Consider the following 21,057-nt stretch of genomic DNA (forward strand, 5'->3'; position numbering starts at 1 on the left):
AGCTCACCATGGCCTGTACCTGGGAGTACAAATAACTTACAATATGTCTACCCCGTCCAAAGCCTGTCTGGAGTACTCATCTCCTCTGCTGTCCTTTCTCCATTCTCACATTGTGTTTCCACACCTTCCCCTAGCCATTTATTCTTCATTTCCCCCCTTTACTTCTCACTGATTTTTTTCTCATTCCGTCTTCCCCATACGGACTAAAAATAAGCAATCAGCAAAACACCGATGAGTCCAGCAGACATGGCCTCAAGAACTTCAGCAGGGAGGGTGCAAGATGAAGCCGTATGTCCTATCTGCCTGGAGTACCTGACGGAGCCTGTGACTCTAGACTGTGGGCACAACTTCTGCCTCGCCTGCATCACTAAGCACAGTGAGACATGCACAGAGGGGGACTGTGACCCTTTGTGCTGCCCCAGCTGCAGAGCCCAGATTCGGAGACAGAATTTCCAGCTGAACTGGCAGCTGGCAAATAGAGTAGAGCAAGTTAAACACTTGCATGTTGAAGCAGAGAGAGAACAAAAAGTGAATCTATGTGCAAGACACAAGGAAGAGCTGAAGTTGTTCTGTGAGGATGACAGAGAAGCCATTTGTGTGATCTGCAGAGAGTCCAAGGAACACAGAGCTCACGCTGTGATTCCCATAAAGGATTCTGCCGAGGAGGACAAGGTAGCAAACAAATGAGTTTGGCTGATTTAACCTTTTAATGATATACTTTTCCCCCCAAGGAGGTGAAATTTCTCTTGAGTATTTCTCAGAAACACCAGATTCTCCCAGTTTCACAGATTTCTTCTCCTGGAATCTGGCTCCATCCATAGTCCTGAATTATGGACTGACCTCTTTTCAGCCCTGCCACCTTAGATTGTCAGCACCCTACAGTTAACTATGGTCAGCAGTCTCTGCAGGTAAATGGGTGGCACTTGTCCTCTAAAGATCATGATCTACCAGGCCATGAATGCAAGGAATGTTCCTACTTAGACAGACAGGGCATTGAGATGGAAGAGAACAACAGTATCCACCACTCTCCTGCCTCAAGCGTGTACATGGATGGCGTGTAATGGAGGCTGGGAGAGGATAGGCCTCCCCAAACCTCATGCCATGGGTGGGAGGGAGGCTAGTGGCAACCAGTTTGAGGCCCCCGGAAAAATCTCCCCCACCACCTTGCTCTCCGCCGCAGCCCACAGAGTTTTTCCAGTCTCAGGGCCACAGCGTGGGGAGGGGGCAGAAAGGAGCAAGTGTGGGGGGCGGTCCTTTGGGGGGGAAAGGTGGAGTGGGGGTGGAATGGGGGCGGGGCCGTGGGGGAAGCAGTGGAACGGGAGTGGGCCCATGGGCGAAACGAGGGCGGGGCTGCAGGGAAGGGATGGAATGGGGTGGGGACATGGGCAGGACTGTGGGTGGAAGGGGTGGAATGAGGGCAGGGCTCTGGGCTCAGCGCTCCAGCCAGGGCAGAGAGAGCTCTGCCACAGTCCCAGGCAGGGCTGAGAGCTCGACCCCAGCTGGGGCTGAACTCTCATCCCCCTCCCTGTAGCCCTAACTGAGCTCTTAGCCCCTGACCGGGGCCATGGAGGGGAGGGGCCGAGCTTCCAGCTCCCCTCCTGCCCCGGCTGGGGACACCGTGGGGCTGAGAGCAGCCGGCAGGCCTCAGCCGGAAGAGACAGGGCCTCCGCTGGAAGAGGTGGGAGAGGGGGCTAATCTCCCCAAGGGGAAGTTTCACCCGCCACCCATGGGCGTGTAGATTAATGTCAGAGACCGGTGGGAAATGGCACAAGTAGAAAACACAGCAGGGAAGATGATCCATTGAATTTTACCTCCTCAAACAAAACACTGCTAACAGATAACTTGGAGATAAAGTTGAAAACATATGGTCCTGTCCTGTCCTGTCTGTTAGAGGGTCATTGGTGCTAATAGCTTGCTGACTGGAGATCTCTGAAGTATAACTAGGCTTGGCAGAATTCAATTTTTGTTATTTTGTAATTTCAATGTTTATTTTCAGGTATTTTTCTATTATCGACTTACATTTTCACGGTTGTGCAAAATATTGTTTTAATAATTTTTAATTTTTTAATTTCAATTTTCAGAGTTTTGGGAATGATAGAGTGATCAAACAATGGAAGGTTAGACAAGAATTATTTAACGACAACTGACATGTAGATTCAAAAATTTAAAGCATTATAACCATTCAAATAAAAATTTTCAACATCACATGTCAAAATATACAAAGTAATATTCTAAAATAAAATAAGTTATAAAGCAGCATTTTTCTTACTTTGCCTATATCTAAATGTCAATTATTATTGATGGAAATATTTTTTGTAGTTTGCGTGTGTACAGTGAAATCAATATTTACCAATAAAAATCTAATCCTTCCAAACCTCTGTATCAGCATTCAGGACAAAACTCCCTGCACTAAAGGTTAATGTGCCACACAATAACCACACTCAGAAGGTTGTTAGTGAGATTGAGCAGTTAACTCAGAGGCCTTGTCTACGCTTAAAAGTTAATTCAGATTAAGGTAGGTAGATAGGATGTGGATTTAAAGTGCAATATCAGAATAACTTCATGTACAGACATACTTCTTCTAGAATAAGAGTGGATTAAGCTAAACCAGAAAAAGGCACTCTTATTCCAGAATAGGAATATCCACCCAGGGTGCTATTCGAATATCTATTGCACTTTAAATTCACAGCCTACATTACTCCAGATTAACTTCCCCATGTAGGCAAGCTCACACAGTAAACACTTTTGAGGCTTCTTTGTATTGTAAAGGCTGCCCACAGTGAGTGTAAAGAAAAGGCCATGTGGCCCCAGAGAAGGAGTTTAGGGCTATGTCTATACTACAGAGTTTACGCAGGCATAGCAATATCAGCATACCTATGTCAGCAGAGTCTCCTGGTGTAGAAGGAGTTTTTCTGCCAGAGTAGGAATGCCACCTCCCCAACACATTGGCTACTTTGAGAGAAGCACTCTATCAGCATAGCTGTGTCTACACTGGGGGTTTATCGGCATAGCTGTGTTGGTTAGGGGTGTGTTTTTTTCTTTCATTCCCCAGCTGACACATCTATGCACACACAACTTTTAAGGGAGACCAAACCTGAGACTCGGGCTTTCCTTATGTGGTTGAGATAAAATTAGTGTGAGTTAAGCACTGGTTTACACTTAAAATTTATACCAGATAGCTATGTCAATCAGGAATGTGAAAAAGCCCACTCCCCCTTGCTACCCAGGGTTTTCAGAACCCATAGCAGGGGTAACTTAACTATTTCACTCCAGGCATTGTCAGGAATAAATCAATAGGAACACAGCAATTCCGTGTGATGAAATATTAATGCAAGTAAGTGTGCTCTATCTAAAATTGCAGTTTATTAGACTTGAGCACTGACATAAGCAATAGGTTTAGAACATCCAAATACTTACCTACAATCTGGAATGGTATTGAGTAATTAACAGCTGATATGCAGTGGCCAGTTGCTCACCCTCCAGGGAGTAAACGTGTCAGGAAAAAATCTCTCTTAGGATGGCTTCAGAGGACTCCTCCAAAGTACACTCTATTATCTAGACTTTTTATAAGTAACTTCTACAAAACACATAGGTCATAATGACCCCTAAGAGATCATCACCTTTCCTAGCTTTCGATAAACTTCTAATATCAGAGGTGCCCAGACTCAAGGTCTTCCATCCACTTATCTACTTTCAGTCTCAATTATTTACTTTTCTCTCCTCTCCTTTGACCTTGCCTCTAAAAGCCTGCTTTCAAATTAACCCTTAACTACATTTTATTAATTCATGGTGGCTGAGTGCACATAATATGGTTCCAATTAGCTTGATCACATACTGGGGAACATCCCCTCCTTCAAATCCAGGGCAACAGCCTTAGCCGACATAACTATGTCAACAAGTCTCCTGTGTACATACAGCTATGCTGACAGAAGAGTGCTTCTGTCAGCATAGCTAATGTGGTTCAGGGAGGTGTTATTCATACATTGGTGGAAAAACTGCTTCTGTCATTGTACGCTGAGTCTACACGAGGGGGCTATGCCAGGATAGACTCTGTAGTGTAGACATAGCTAAAGTTTGGCTGAGTCTCATGTGAGGCCCGAAAGAGAGAAAGGCAAGGAAAACTACTGATGGAGGCAGGCCAGAGTTGTCTTTGTCTTTCTAAAGGGAGGTGTCTGTGCACATTCTGTGGACTGGTCTACACCTGAAAAGTTACATTGACATAGTTACGTCTTTCAGGAGTATGAAAAATCCACAGCTGACCTAACCCCCTGTGTAGACAGTGCTAGATCGATGTAAGAATTCTTCCATCAACCTAGCTACCACCTCTCAGGGAGGTAGATTAACAACAGTGACAGGAGAAAGCCTTCCATCGCTGTAGTAAATGTCTACACTGAAGCACTACATCAGTGCAGCTGCAGAGCTGCAGCTGTGCCACTGTAGCATTTTAAGTGTAGATATAGCCTGTCACCACCTGTGCTTGAAGAAACGGGGCTTGTGTACATTTGGTAAATAAATTACATCCCCAAAATACCTGGCTCCACATCACCAATTTCTGCTCCAAATGTGAAATAGACTGCTACAGCCTGAAATCAATTATATTCTTTTCAAGGATAAAATCACCAAATAGAAAAGACAATGAGAGTTACGATGAAGATCTGACCTTCTACCAGACTTCATTATTTATTCAACCAATGATCCTCAGACAAACATATGTGCTAAGGTGAAGTCATGGTTGATATTACAGATTTCTCAATTAAGAGTAAAAATCCTTCAAAAACACTGTAAGTGAGAAACAAACAAAAACATTAAACAACCAGAAATACAGTGTTAAATGTAAAGAAGCTACTCAGAGTCTGGAAAGTCACAGCAAACACAAACGACTTTAACTTTGCACTTTTCATGATGCCTTGAGAGACTCAAAGCACTGTATCCATCCATCAACTTTATCATAACAATAATCACAAAGATCTGATTTTAAGAACTAAATTTTTGCTAACTACAACATGTGTATTGAGCTTCCCCCTCTCTTTCTCTCTCCTCTAGGAGGACAGCAGCATCTTGAGCACGTAGATGTCATCTCCTCAAATTTCAATAGGATGGAAAGGGTTATTAACCTGAAATATTTTCCCAGTAAAGTTCATCCTTGGAGGACTGTTTTCCTTGGGATTCCAGGGATGGAATATGGGCTTTTCACCTCTAGGCCACTGGATTCTGCCCAAGTCAGCAGGGATCCAGAATCTTTACCATCTGATGAGTGTTCAGAGAATTGTGAAGTATACTAGGGAGCAGAGTCAGGGGTCTTACTCCAGTTCCCGGTGGGCAGGTGTCCACAGAAAAAAGAGCACCAGAAATATGATAACAGAGAGTGAGAGATTTTTAAGAATAAAAGGGGGAAATAGGCAACAAATTATCTTTGCTGCCTGTGAAGAGGTCCTCTCATATTGTTCAGAAAAACACAGAGCTTAAAAGTAAATTGGCTTTGGAGACTGAATTTCTTTCTTATCCCTGGTTTCAGAGTGTTAGTCTGTATTCGCAAGAAGAAAAAGAGTACTTGTGGCACTTTAGAGACTAACAAATTTATTTGAGCATAAGCTTTCGTGAGCTACAGCTCACTTCATCGGACGCATTCAGTGGAAAATACAGTGGGGAGATTTATATACATAGAGAACATGAAACAATGGGTGTTACCATACACACTGTAACCAGAGTGATCACTTAAGGTGAGCTATTACCAGCAGGAGAGCGGGGGTGGACAGGAGGGACCTTTTGGAGTGATAATCAAGGTGGGCCATTTTCAGCAGTTAACAAGAATGTCTGAGGAATGGGGAGGGGGCGGATAAACGTGGGGAAATAGTTTTACTTTGTGTAATGACCCATCCACTGCCAGTCTCTATTCAAGCCTGAGTTAATTGTATCCAGTTTGCAAATTAATTCCAATTTAGCAGTCTCTCGTTGGAGTTTGTTTTTGAAGTTTTTTTGTTGAAGTATTGCCACTTTTAGGTCTGTAATCAAGTGACCAGAGAGATTGAAGTGTTCTCCAACTGGTTTTTGAATGTTATAATTCTTGACGTCTGATTTGTGTCCATTTATTCTTTTACGTAGAGACTGTCCAGTTTGACCAATGGACATGGCAGAGGGGCATTGCTGGCACATGATGGCATATATCACATTGGTAGATGTGCAGGTGAACAAGCCTCTGATATTGTGGCTGAGGTGATTAGGCCCTATGATGGTGTCCCCTGAATAGATATGTGGACACAGTTGGCAACGGGCTTTGTTGCAAGGATAGGTTCCTGGGTTAGTGGTTCTGTTGTGTGGTGTGTGGTTGCTGGTGAGTATTTGCTTCAGGTTGGGGGGCTGTCTGTAAGCAAGGACTGGCCTGTCTCCCAAGATCTGAGAGAGTGATGGGTCGTCCTTCAGGATAGGTTGTAGATCCTTGATGATGCGTTGGAGAGGTTTTAGTTGGGGGCTGAAGGTGATGGCTAGTGGCGTTCTGTTATTTTCTTTGTTAGGCCTGTCCTGTAGTAGGTGACTTCTGGGAACTCTTCAGGCTCTATCAATCTGTTTCTTCATTTCCACAGGTGGGTATTGTAGTGTTAAGAATGCTTGACAGAGATCTTGTTAATGACAATACGGAGGATTTAAAAAAAAAAAAAGTAGGAACAAATGGGTTCATAACAATGGTGTAAATCTATAACCAAATGGAGATGGTAAAATACTTCATGGTAAGTACTGGAACAGGTTACCTAGGGAGGTTGTGGAATCCCCAACACTGGAAGGTTTTTAAGAACATGTTAGACAAACGCTTCTCAGGGATGGTCTATTGCTTAATTTTTCCTCAGCACAATATGACTTCTTGAGTACATTCCTGACTTACATTTCTATAATTCTCTGATACAGACAAGGAAGATGTATTCAGTAAATACTTCTGTTCTTTATTTGGAAAGAAGCTGGATTATATATTCACAGTATATAATGGTGATTCTAACAGGTTAGAATCTAATGATGGAGTCTAAATTAGCTGTTACCACACAAGAAAGAGATCTTGGAGGCATTGTGGATAGTTCTCTGAAAACATCCACTCAATGTTGGATATTAGGATATTAGTTTGGATATTAAGAAAACCTTTTTCACTAGGAGGGTGGTGAAGCACTGGAATGCGTTACATAGGGAGGTGGTGGAATCTCCTTCATTTGACGTTTTTAAGGTCAGGCTTGACAAAGCCCTGGCTGGGATGATTTACTTGGGGATTGGTCCTGCTTTGAGCAGGGGGTTGGACTAGATGACCTCCTGAGGTCCTTTCCAACCCTGATATTCTATGAATGTGCAGCGGCAATCAAAAAAGCAAACAAAATGTTGGGAATCATTAAGAAAGGGAAAGATAATAGGACAGAAAATATCATATTGCCTCTTTATAAATCCATGATACACCCACATCTTGAATACTGCATGCAGATTTGGTTGCCCCGTCGCAAAAAAGATATATTGGGATTGGAAAAGGTTCAGAAAAGGGCAACAAAAATGATTAGGGGTATGGAACAGCTTCCGTATGAGGAGAGATTAATAAGACTGGGACTTTTCAGCTTGGAAAAGAAATGACTAAGGGGGGATATGACTGAGGTCTATAAAATCTTGACTGGTGTGGAGAAAGTAAATAAGGAAGTGTTATTTACTCCTTCTTATAACACAAGAACTAGGAGTCACCAAAAGAAATTAATAGGCAGCAGGTTTAAAACAAATAAAAGGAAGTATTTCTTTACACAACACACAGTCAACCTGTGGAACTCTTTGCCAGAGGATGTTGTGAAGCCAAGACCATAACAGGGTTCAAAAAAGAACTAGATAAATTCATGGAGGATAGGTCTATCAAAGGGTATTAGCCAGGATGGGCAGGGATTGTGTTCCTAACCTCTGTTTGCCAGAAGCTGGGAATGGGCCACAGGGGATGGATCACTTGATGATTACCTGTTCTGTTCATTCCCTCTGAAGCACCTGGCATTGGCCATTGTCAGAAGACAGGAAACTGGGCTAGATGGAACTTTGCTATGACCCAGTATGGCCGTTCTTATGTTAACTACCCCAGTCAGGGTAGTTAACACTTGTTTGTCCCCCACGATCCTAGTATCTGAGCCCCTCACAGTTCAGTGTATGTATCCTCACAGCACTCCTGTGAGATAGGAAAGTGCTATTATCTTCTTCTGTACAGATGGGGAACTGAGACACAGAGTGACTAAGGGTATGGTTACACCACAAACTACGATGGAACTATAGCGTGGGCAGGCATATCTGTGCTAGCTTCAGGGCATGTCTACATGGTGCAGCAATGCGAAGAAGGGGACTGTGATTTCTAAAACACACGAATGCTGTGTTGTGCACTAATTGGTCCATGCAGACCCTGCTGGTGCACACTAAACATTCCCTAGAGAACTCTAATGTAGTGCAGTTTGAAGCACACTAGGGAACATTTAGTATGCACCAGCAGGGTCTGCACACACCAGTTATTGTGCAACACACATTAGTGCACTTTAGAAATTACACCCCTGTAGTGTGCATTGCTGTACCATGTGCCCTTAAATCTGCCAAGCGCAGGTAACAATAGCAGTGAAACACAGTACCATGGACCAGCAATCTGAGTACATACCTAGAGTACCCAGCAGGCTTGTACTGGGTGGGGAGCCTGTGCTGAAGTTCATGGGACCACATCTTAATTACTGTTGTTGTCCATGTTAGCTAGCCTACCCATGCTACAGTTATACCTTAATTTGCAGTGCACATGTACCCATAGTGGCCCAAGGCTACACAGGAAATCTAGGGCGAAGCAGAGAATTAAACCTAGATCTCCCAAGTACAAAGCTCTTGCCCTAACCACTGGGCCATGCTTCCCCTCACCAAAGCTGTCTCCATTTTTGCTCCAGAGTCTTTTTTTTATTTATGTGTATTTTGTCCCTGTCTGCTTCTCTCTGTTTGTAACATGCCTTGCTTCACTTCTGCTATATTAACAAATAACTAGCGATAAAGCAAAATAAGACATAATTGTAAAATAATTAGGGCTGTCAATTAATCGTAGTTAACTCAAGGGATTAATTTGTTTTGAGTTAACTTGATTAAAAATTAATTGTGATTAATTGCAGCTTTTAATCGCTGTTAAACAGTAATAGAATACCACTTTAAATTTATTATAAATATTTTTTGTTGTTTTTCTACATTTTCGAATCATAGAACAGCAGGGTTGGAAGGGACCTCAGGAGGTCATCTAGTCCAACCCCCTGCTCAAAGCAGGACCAATCCCCAACTAAATCATCCTAGCCAGGGCTTTGTCGAGCCTGACCTTAAAAACCTCAAAGGAAGGAGATTCCACCACCTCCCTAGATAACCCATTCCAGTGCTTCACCACCCTCCTAGTGAAAAAGGTTTTCCTAATATCCAACCTAAACCACCTCCACTGCAACTTGAGACCATTACTCCTTGTTCTGTCAATTAATTTCAATTACAACACAGAATACAAGGTGTACAGTGCTCACTTTATATTATTATTTTTATTACAAATATTTTCACTGTAAAAAGATAAAAGAAATAGTATTTTTCAATTCACCATAAAGAGATTGAACTACAGTACTTGTATGAGGTGAATTGAACTGTGCACTTTGTATTCTGTGTTGTAACTGAAATCAGGATATTTGAAAATGTAGAAAACATCCAAAAATATTTAAATAAATAGTATTCTGTTATTTTTTAACAGTGTGATTAAAACTGAGATGAATTGCAATTATTTTTTTTAATTTCACGATTAATTGTGATTAATTTTTTTAATCGTTTGACAGCTCTAAAAATAATCCAACGTTCTTCCTCGATGGAACAATTTAAGATGGGGGTGGGGTGCGTTCTCCATCAGCAGAAGAGAGAATGCTCTAGTTCAGCCACAAGTTATTAAACCCCAAGTGGGAATCACTGGGCATCATCCTAATGGGCCCCTCTGGCATTTTAAATCTATGGGATGCTAGGATGAATGGGGAAATAGAATTGAAAAATTGTTTAATTTTAATCTGGCCTCACTAGAAAAAAATTTGTGTCTTTCTTCATTTCTCAGTCTCTGTCTGTTTCTTTCTATGCTCCTATCTATGGGCCTCCAAAAGACAAGTTTGTTAATTAATAGAGGGGATATAATTACAAATGTATCATCATCACATCTAATTTCTGTCACCATTCTTTTTCTCTGGACAATCTGACATCTGAATTAAAGAAAAAAATATTTCAATCTATGGGACCAGAAGAGAAAGGTAAGTCCTCATGTGGATTTTTCTCTTCAAAATATGGTAAAATTCTCACAAAAATCCTAATTAATTTATAAATTCCCCAAATATAAATTAAGCTTAAACAGAGCAAAACACCTGCAAAACACTGAAATTAAAAAGAAAACATAAAAAATTAAATCTAAGGCAATCATCAGTTAAATTCCCACAATAACAGACTCAACTAGCACACAAACAACCTTAACTCTGTCCCTCTGCTTCTGACAGAGCACTGGGGTAAATGAGCACAGAGTCTTGCTTCTCAGGTCTGCTACATCCTTCTATCCCCTTCCTGGACTCTCCTGCGCTCTCTTCCTGCTCTCTCTTTTCCTTAGGATAGGGAGAGGAGCTTGGGGTCACTGCTTTCTGGGGTGGGGAAAGGATCTCTCCTCTAAGAAGAAAAGGAGTACTTGTGGCACCTTAGAGACTAACCAATTTATTTGAGCATGAGCTTTCGTGAGCTACAGCTCACTTCATCAGATGTTTACCGTGGAAACTGCAGCAGACTTTATATACACACAGAGAATATGAAACAATACCTCCTCCCACCCCACTGTCCTGCTGGTAATAGCTTATCTAAAGTGATCAACAGGTGGGCCATTTCCAGCACAAATCCAGGTTTTCTCACCCTCCACCCCCCCACACAAATTCACTCTCCTGCTGGTGCTAGCCCATCCAAAGTGACAACTCTTTACATAATCAAGTCGGGCTATTTCCTGCATAGATCAAGGTTTTCTCACATCCCCCCCACCCCCATACACACACAAACTCACTCTCCTGCTGGTAATAGCTCATCTAAACTGACCACTCTTCAGGTTTAAATCCAAGTTAAACCAGAACATCTGGGGGGGGGGGGGGTAGGAAAAAACAAGAGGAACCAGGCTACCTTGCATAATGATTTAGCCACTCCCAGTCTCTATTTAAGCCTAAATTAATAGTATCCAATTTGCAAATGAATTCCAATTCAGCAGTTTCTCGCTGGAGTCTGGATTTGAAGTTTTTTTGTTTTAAGATAGCGACCTTCATGTCTGTGATTGCGTGACCAGAGAGATTGAAGTGTTCTCCGACTGGTTTATGAATGTTATAATTCTTGACATCTGATTTGTGTCCATTTATTCTTTTACGTAGAGACTGTCCAGTTTGACCAATGTACATGGCAGAGGGGCATTGCTGGCACATGATGGCATATATCACATTGGTGGATGTGCAGGTGAACGAGCCTCTGATAGTGTGGCTGATGTTATTAGGCCCTGTGATGGTGTCCCCTGAATAGATATGTGGGCACAATTGGCAACGGGCTTTGTTGCAAGGATAAGTTCCTGGGTTAGTGGTTCTGTTGTGTGGTATGTGGTTGTTGGTGAGTATTTGCTTCACGTTGCAGGGCTGTCTGTAGGCAAGGACTGGCCTGTCTCCCAAGACTTGTGAGAGTGTTGGGTCATCCTTTAGGATAGGTTGTAGATCCTTAATAATGCGTTGGAGGGGTTTTAGTTGGGGGCTGAAGGTGACTGCTAGTGGCGTTCTGTTATTTTCTTTGTTAGGCCTGTCCTGTAGTAGGTAACTTCTGGGAACTCTTCTGGCTCTATCAATCTGTTTCTTTACTTCTGCAGGTGGGTATTGTAGTTGTAAGAAAGCTTGACAGAGATCTTGTAGGTGTTGGTCTCTGTCTGAGGGGTTGGAGCAAATGCGGTTGTATCGCAGAGCTTGGCTGTAGACGATGGATCGTGTGGTGTGGTCAGGGTGAAAGCTGGAGGCATGCAGGTAGGAATAGCGGTCAGTAGGTTTCCGGTATAGGGTGGTGTTTATGTGGCCATTGTTAATTAGCACTGTAGTGTCCAGGAAGTGGATCTCTTGTGTGGACTGGACCAGGCTGAGGTTGGTGGTGGTATGGAAATTGTTGAAATCATGGTGGAATTCCTCAAGGGCTTCTTTTCCATGGGTCCAGATGATGAAGATGTCATCAATATAGCGCAAGTAGAGTAGGGGCTTTAGGGGACGAGAGCTGAGGAAGCGTTGTTCTAAATCAGCCATAAAAATGTTGGCATACTGTGGGGCCATGCGGGTACCCATAGCAGTGCCGCTGATCTGAAGGTATACATTGTCCCCAAATGTGAAATAGTTATGGGTAAGGACAAAGTCACAAAGTTCAGCCACCAGGTTAGCCGTGACATTATCGGGGATAGTGTTCTTGACGGCTTGTAGTCCATCTTTGTGTGGAATGTTGGTGTAGAGTACTTTCTAAACTACTACATGCTACAAGGGGCCACAGCAATGGTTCCCTCACCCCACCTAGCAATATTGTTAACCTATCCAACTATACTCTCAGCCCATCAGAAGCAGCTGTTCTATCTCGGGGCCTCTCCTTCTGCCCCTCCACCCCCACGAACATGATACAGTTCTGTGGTGACCTAGAATCCTATTTTCGACGTCTCCGTCTCAAGGAATATTTCCAAAATACCTCTGAACAACATACTAATCCACAGAGGTCTCCCTGCCAACACTACAGAAAGAGGGATTCTAGATGGACTCCTCCTGAAGGTCGAAACAGCAGACTGGACTTCTACATAGAGTGCTTCCGCCGACGTGCACGGGTTGAAATTGTGGAAAAGCAGCATCACTTGCCCCATAACCTCAGCCATGCGGAACGCAATGCCATCCACAGCCTCAGAAACAACTCTGACATCATAATCAAAAAGGCTGACAAAGGAGGTGCTGTTGTCATCATGAATAGGTCGGAATATGAACAAGAGGCTGCTCGGCAGCTCTCCAACATGAGTTTCTACAAGCCATTACCCTATGATCCCACTGAGAGTTACCAAAAGCAACTACAGCATTTGCTCAAGAAACTTCCTGAAAAAGCACAAGATCAAATCCGCACAGACACACCCCTGGAACCCCGACCTGGGATATTCTATCTACTACCCAAGATCCAAAAACCTGGAAATCCTGGGCGCCCCATCATCTCAGGCATTGGCACCCTGACAGCAGGATTGTCTGGCTATGTAGACTCCCTCCTCAGGCCCTACGCTACCAGCACTCCCAGCTACCTTCGAGACACCACTGACTTCCTGAGGAAACTTCAATCCATCGGTGATCTTCCTGATAACACCATCCTGGCTACTATGGATGTAGAAGCCCTCTACACCAACATTCCACACAAAGATGGACTACAAGCCATCAAGAACACTATCCCCGATAATGTCACGGCTAACCTGGTGGCTGAACTTTGTGACTTTGTCCTCACCCATAACTATTTCACATTTGGGGACAATGTATACCTTCAGATCAGCGGCACTGCTATGGGTACCCGCATGGCCCCACAGTATGCCAACATTTTTATGGCTGATTTAGAACAACGCTTCCTCAGCTCTCGTCCCCTAAAGCCCCTACTCTACTTGCGCTATATTGATGACATCTTCATCATCTGGACCCATGGAAAAGAAGCCCTTGAGGAATTCCACCATGATTTCAACAATTTCCATACCACCACCAACCTCAGCCTGGTCCAGTCCACACAAGAGATCCACTTCCTGGACACTACAGTGCTAATTAACAATGGCCACATAAACACCACCCTATACCGGAAACCTACTGACCGCTATTCCTACCTGCATGCCTCCAGCTTTCACCCTGACCACACCACACGATCCATCGTCTACAACCAAGCTCTGCGATACAACCGCATTTGCTCCAATCCCTCAGACAGAGACAAACACCTACAAGATCTCTGTCAAGCTTTCTTACAACTACAATACCCACCTGCAGAAGTAAAGAAACAGATTGATAGAGCCAGAAAAGTTCCCAGAAGTTACCTACTACAGGACAGGCCTAACAAAGAAAATAACAGAACGCCACTAGCGGTCACCTTCAGCCCCCAACTAAAACCCCTCCAACGCATTATTAAGGATCTACAACCTATCCTAAAGGATGACCCAACACTCTCACAAATCTTGGGAGACAGGCCAGTCCTTGCCTACAGACAGCCCCGCAACCTGAAGCAAATACTCACCAACAACCACATACCACACAACAGAACCACTAACCCAGGAACTTATCCTTGCAACAAAGCCCGTTGCCAATTGTGCCCACATATCTATTCAGGGGACACCATCACAGGGCCTAATAACATCAGCCACACTATCAGAGGCTCGTTCACCTGCACATCCACCAATGTGATATATGCCATCATGTGCCAGCAATGCCCCTCTGCCATGTACATTGGTCAAACTGGACAGTCTCTACGTAAAAGAATAAATGGACACAAATCAGATGTCAAGAATTATAACATTCATAAACCAGTCGGAGAACACTTCAATCTCTCTGGTCACGCAATCACAGACATGAAGGTCGCTATCTTAAAACAAAAAAACTTCAAATCCAGACTCCAGCGAGAAACTGCTGAATTGGAATTCATTTGCAAATTGGATACTATTAATTTAGGCTTAAATAGAGACTGGGAGTGGCTAAATCATTATGCAAGGTAGCCTGGTTCCTCTTGTTTTTTCCTACCCCCCCCCCCCCAGATGTTCTGGTTTAACTTGGATTTAAACCTGAAGAGTGGTCAGTTTAGATGAGCTATTACCAGCAGGAGAGTGAGTTTGTGTGTGTATGGGGGTGGGGGGGATGTGAGAAAACCTTGATCTATGCAGGAAATAGCCCGACTTGATTATGTAAAGAGTTGTCACTTTGGATGGGCTAGCACCAGCAGGAGAGTGAATTTGTGTGGGGGGGTGGAGGGTGAGAAAACCTGGATTTGTGCTGGAAATGGCCCACCTGTTGATCACTTTAGATAAGCTATTACCAGCAGGACAGTGGGGTGGGAGGAGGTATTGTTTCATATTCTCTGTGTGTATATAAAGTCTGCTGCAGTTTCCACGGTAAACATCTGATGAAGTGAGCTGTAGCTCACGAAAGCTCATGCTCAAATAAATTGGTTAGTCTCTAAGGTGCCACAAGTCCTCCTCTTCTTTTTGCGAATACAGACTAACACGGCTGTTCCTCTGAAAGATCTCTCCTCTGTGCCACTTCCTCGGCTGTTTTCCCTGCCCCAGGTATCGCTGGTGGCTTCACTGAACGTTGCAGGCAACTCCAGCTCTGCTACCTCCCAGCTCTGTCTCTGCAGGTAGGAGTGTAGCAGCCCCACAGGGGGAATAAGGAGCAGCTTGGAAGGGTTCTGCACTCATAGCAGCAGCTACAACAGTACCCCTAGTGATTGTGGGATGGGAGCTGCAGTGAGATCCCTGCCCGGCCCACCAGGGAGGCAGCTCCCTGCGACAGAGGCAGAAAATCAGGGAGTGTCCCAGTTGGAACAGAGCTGCTGGGGAGTATGAGAAATGGCCCTCAGCCTCCCCCCAGAGCTGAGCTCTGCCTCTAATGCTCTGATTCTCTCTCTCCCCAGTGAATGTGACTCTGGATCCAGACACGGCTCATCCCCGACTTGTCATGTCTGAGGATCAGAAAAGTGTGAGATGGGGATTCACACGGCAGAATCTGCCCAACAATCTGGAGAGATTTGACAATGATCCCTTTGTACTGGGTTGTGAGGGATTCACCTCAGGGAGACATTGCTGGGAGGTGGAGGTGGGGGAAGCAAGAAGCTGGGTTTTGGGGGTTGCCAGAGAGTCTGTGAACAGGAAGTGAAGGATCAGTGTTAGCCCTGAGCAGGGCTTCTGGGCTTTGTGGCGGAGTGGGGCAGAGTGGTTGGTAGCTTACATTTCCCCTGAGGGGACCCACCTCCCTCTTGCTGATAAACCCAGGAGGATCCGGGTCTGTCTGGACTATGAACGGGGGCAGGTGACATTTTTTGATGTTGATAATGAGGCCCTGATCTTCACTTTCCCACCGGCCTCTTTCTCTGGGGACAAAATCCGCCCTTTCTTCTCAGTTGGGGAAAGAGGAATGTTCACATCTTTCTCACACTTGTGTGGGCCATCACATATCACAGTGTGTCCCTGAGACATGGGGGAAAATATCCCAATGACTCTCAAGAACGTCACAAGGGTGGAGGACTCTAGCAGCCTTCAGTGGCAGAAAATGAGAGAGAGGTGGAGCCCAGGGAGAGAAGGTGCTGTGGGGAGTGTGAAGGTGGAGTTTGGAGAGGGGAAAACCTATAGAGAAGATGTTTGGGAGTGGAGAGGTGAAGCTGGCTAAGGAGATAGGAGGGGAGGGTCAATTACCCTTCAGAACAAAATACACAAACCTTAACATGCATTGGAGAAGGGGAAACCAAAATGGAATAAATATAATTCTCATGCAGAAAGGAATGGAAAATGTTTTAAGGGAGAAATTAGGAAAGAAAATCCTTCTTTGAGCCAATTTTGTCTTCACTGTACTTTGCTTTGTCTGTATCACTGCAACAGATCTTCATGTCACAATAAGTTCTGGCAGTTCAATAAACACTCTGCCTTTTAGTAGCTGGCATGTCTGGCTCTGACTGTCACCCACCCCCATTCAGCATGGTGCTCTGTCCACTTCTAGCAGTAGCAGGAGAGATTGATGATCCTGCTACATCCTTAACTAACAGAGCTGGGTCTCATAGCTCAGGCAGTTGTGGCTCATGCTTTAAGATCCAGAGAGCTCCACTTCACTTTCAGCTGACAATAACTCCTTCCCCCTACACCCCCCACAAGGCATGGCATAATATAAACATAGGGGGCCAAATTCAGCCATTGTGATCAACCTCTTCAGCATCATTGCTGCTGGCAATTGGGGGCAGCATTTTTTGAATTTGAATCAAGATTTAAAAAAAAAAATACAAAAATTCTGGTTTGCTGCAGAGCGCATCTTTTGTGACCAGTATCAGAAACAGGAGCTTGTTCACTTTTTGTCCAAATGAACTTCAAATAAAAACAAACGTTTGAAAGTCCTGCTGTTCTGTTTGTGATCTCAGGAAATGTCATCATGAGAAATACAGGAGAGACGCTATGTTCTGTGGTAAGAAATCCAGAAGAGAGACTGAGATATCAGACATTATTTTGGAGGTAATTACAATTCACGGGAGAATATTTCACTTGTCTGGGATAAAATTCACCGTGATCACTGAGTGGAAGGCTCTGGTAACATATGAGGTCCAACAGCTAGGATTCTGCCTGTAGAAACAGACAGCACACAGAGATGGGATCTGCCTGGATTAGCATGGCATCATAGAAAAGTCCTTCAGAGAACATGTTAATATTGATCCACTCTGTTACATCTGAACGTAAAGACACAGTCATGAGTCAGATCAGTGGAGACTCTTTTCCTACTGGACAGTCCCAATGTAGTCAGAGACAGTTGTGGAACATTGAACAGACTGAGTCATGGTGACATGCCCCCATCAGAGTATTTTTCTTTTTCTGCTGAAATAGTTCAGTTTTGGGACATTTGTTTGTTTGATGAAAAATCAAAAAAATTTCATGGAAAGCAGACACTTTTAGTGTAAAATTTTGTTTAATCAAAACCCAAATTTTATCAAAAATCAGTTTTTATACAAAAATTTCAACCAGCCTTACTCATAGGACCATCACATGAACCTTTCCATCGATTATGTAGGCCTGCCAAGCATTTCCATTTCCTTTCATAGCTCACAATGGGCGAGCATGTTCTCAGTGGTGATCCATTGATGGTTATGTGTCCCATGTGGCAAAATGAGATTTTCAAAGCCTCCCGTCCTAACGGCTTTGGACACCCAAATCACCAGAATGTCCTTGCCTTCTCACTGTTTCTGTAACTCATGTAAAGGAAGCAAACCATAGAAATGTAGCAACAACCTTCACTCCAAACTATTTTTTTTTGTCTGTGGTTAATTAAGTACTTGGGGTGGGATTTCAACAACACCTAATTGAGTTTGGTGCATATGTCCCATTCAAAGTCAATGGGATTTGTGTTCCTAACTCCCTTAGGTACTTTTGAAAATTTCAGTAGTTAGTTGGGAGCTTCATTTTCAGGATAAGAATCCTGAAACCTCTTAAGAACATGCTGATCTTTGTGTGTGTGAGTTATCCCTTTTGAGTTCAAATTTACCCACACATGGAGAAGGGTTTGGGGCGGGGGGGGGGGGAATTGAATGGTCACTTTAAAAAAAATGAGAACTTGCATCTGGCAACTTTGCATTTATTTATTCTTACTTCACATCAGCGCCAGGAGTCAGCACGCATGCTAGTGCCCCCTTTCACCCCTCTCGTCCCCTGACACTAAATGTGGGATAAGAGAGAAGTGGCTACGCTGGGACTTCTCCCTCAGCAAAGATTTCAGAGCCCACTGAGACAATGTAAACCATACTGTGGTCTATTCCCAGATACAGCAGGGAAATGAAACTCGGCAAACTTTACATCAAAGCATTTCCTTGGAATTATTCTTACAGATGGGAGTTTCTGCTCCATGGGTATGTCACGGACGTTGTCCCGCTGTCCCAAACCCATGGGTTCCACGAGCTGTGTCGGGGGAAGAGGGATATGCTGGAGGCAATAAATGGAGATCATTGCTGAGGTCCTTTCCTCTGATCTGCTGACTGACCTGAGGAGCAAGGTCTGTGCAGAGGCTGTGCTACTAGAACCTCAGAGGCAGTTTGCACTGGCCCCTATGTCCCCACAGAGAGGAATCTCAGAAGCAGGCTTGTGCAATGCAGGGGACACGTGGAGGCTCCAGGGCTCTCTGCTGGTGACTCAAGGAAGTTTCTCTGTGGCCAGCTCAGACTAAGGGCAATGACGATTGGTGGTGAAGAGAGTTTTTTGCAAACAGTTTCAGAAAAAAAACTCTGCTGTTTTCTATCACTGTGATTAAAGGAAAGAAAAGCCAGTTTGGATTTTTTATTTCTACTCACAAAGATAATAATTCTCAGCAAGCAAAAGGTTAACATGCACCTTTAACACTAGCAGTACCCAAGCCTTTAATTGAAGAGCAGCTGGCATTTCATTACTGTCATGGCTGAGATATTTATGGTTCCTGTGTCTAAAGACAAGTAGAACAGGAAGCAAATAAAACCGATTTCTGGCCTAGTGGTTAGTCCTCTCTCCGAGGAGACCGTGGCTGCATGCCCTGCTCCAATGACTATTTTCTAAAAAGTGGAACAGCTCCAAAAGGAGAGCCTGCGCGAGCCCCAGCTTCCAGAGCCCAGTGGCCAGGGAACTCCCCTCACAGATGGGAGACCTGGGCTCAGGCCCCTGCTCCAGGCTAGGCAGAGAAGGGATTTGAAGCTGTGCATCCCACAGCCTGGCTGAGTGCCCTCACCGCTGGGCCATAGACAACAAGGCAGGCAATGGTAAGATCCCTCTCATTTATTATGAGAAGGGGCTAACCTGGCTTAGGCCCCTCATCCCAGAAAAAGGTTCATGGCTGTGAATCCCAAGTGCGGAGAGCTGTCTTCCTCCAGTCCAGAGCCAGGCACCTAAGACCCTTTGATGGACGGGGCTTAGGCCACACCACTGTCCTGGGATGTCCTATTGTCTGGCTGAGGCAGCTTCCCACTCAGAGCACTGTCTTTTGTGGATCCCATCCATTCTTAGGCCCCTAACTCTCCCCATGCATTGTACAGGGAGCCTGGGTGCCTAACTTGAGGCTAAAAGTAGGTGCTGCAATGCTGGGTCTGAGTCCCCTTTGTGAATCTGGCCCTTCCCACCTCCCTCACCCAGAAATCCCCAAATGCTGCTGGTCACGGTTCAGGTGCAGCCCATTTGTGGAAAAAGGAAAACGAAACTCAGCTCCTCTCTTCCCTTCACTGGGGCAGCTGAGAATCCAGCAAGAAACCCTCCACACTCAGCTGACCTGCTCCCTTTGCTTGGAGCTCTCCAACAATCCAGCGCGCACAGCCTGTGAGCACAGTTTCTGCTGTGTCAGTGCAGCGAGATGTTAATGCAGAATGGTCTCACTGTCTGTGATTACGGTGTCGAGAGGAAGAACTGAGTCATAGCCACCAAAATTCACACAAATAGGCAAGACTCATTGTCCACTTGGGTTAAGCCTCAGTTTCCCTGGTCATAAATAAATCAGTTGTTAAAAGTTCTCTTTCTACATGGAGGGCATTTTCTGTCATTTGTATCTCCTGATTTATTTCGGGGTGTGGCATCTGTGACCCAAACCCCAGTAGGGACACGGTTCCCTTTTCACTGTGAGGGGAACACTGACCTTGCCATTCCCAGGCTGTACTGGGACATTCTGCATTCCCGGCGGGAGGGGAGGGGGAACAGCAGCCATGAATAACCTAGAACACAGCCTCTGGGGGTGAAAAGACAGAGCTGGTGTTGGGGAAGCTGTGGGCTGAGAAGACAGCTAAGTTCAGGGACAGCATCCCACACTCAGAGAAAGGAGAGCAGATGGGTGGCTGAATTGCAGAGCATGTGCAGTGAGACCCCATCCATAGAGAGTGAGGATGAGGCAGGTGAATGTCTGAGAACCAGCTCCTCCTCCTCCTCTCAGTGCCTCATTTCACACCCACCTGCATTGACAAGGGACATGAGCTCCCTGCTGTCAAACTCTCCCCTTCCCTCACCCCACAAGACAAGGAGCTTGTCATCCTCTCAGATCCCACAACCAGAAGTGACTGTCCTGACCTGCTGCTGGTGGTGGGACTGAGATTCCTCTCACCCTTGCATTCTCTTTCCTTCTCCATTTTATTTCATTTAATCCAGTTTTGCATATCATTGTCTCTAGCATGTGTTTGCCATTCATTTATTTCTCTGTCTCCCCCTAAATATCATAGATCATTCCAACTTGTGTTCCCAGTTTTCTGCCCTGATCTTATTCCTTCCCCTCCTGCTTCCCCCTGACATTTTCCCTTCTCAGGATTGCTTTGTTT

The 21,057-nt window shown here is 44.6% G+C and overlaps 1 pseudogene; it reads left to right on the forward strand.

Annotated features, from left to right (window-relative positions):
- The first annotated feature begins 246 nt into the window (after positions 1-246).
- On the forward strand, positions 247-16,407 carry LOC125639786 (E3 ubiquitin-protein ligase TRIM11-like; annotated as a pseudogene).
- Positions 16,408-21,057: the final 4,650 nt, after the last annotated feature.

The sequence above is a fragment of the Caretta caretta genome, chromosome 7, assembly GCF_965140235.1.
Source record: "Caretta caretta isolate rCarCar2 chromosome 7, rCarCar1.hap1, whole genome shotgun sequence".
NCBI classification, from domain to species: Eukaryota; Metazoa; Chordata; order Testudines; family Cheloniidae; genus Caretta; species Caretta caretta.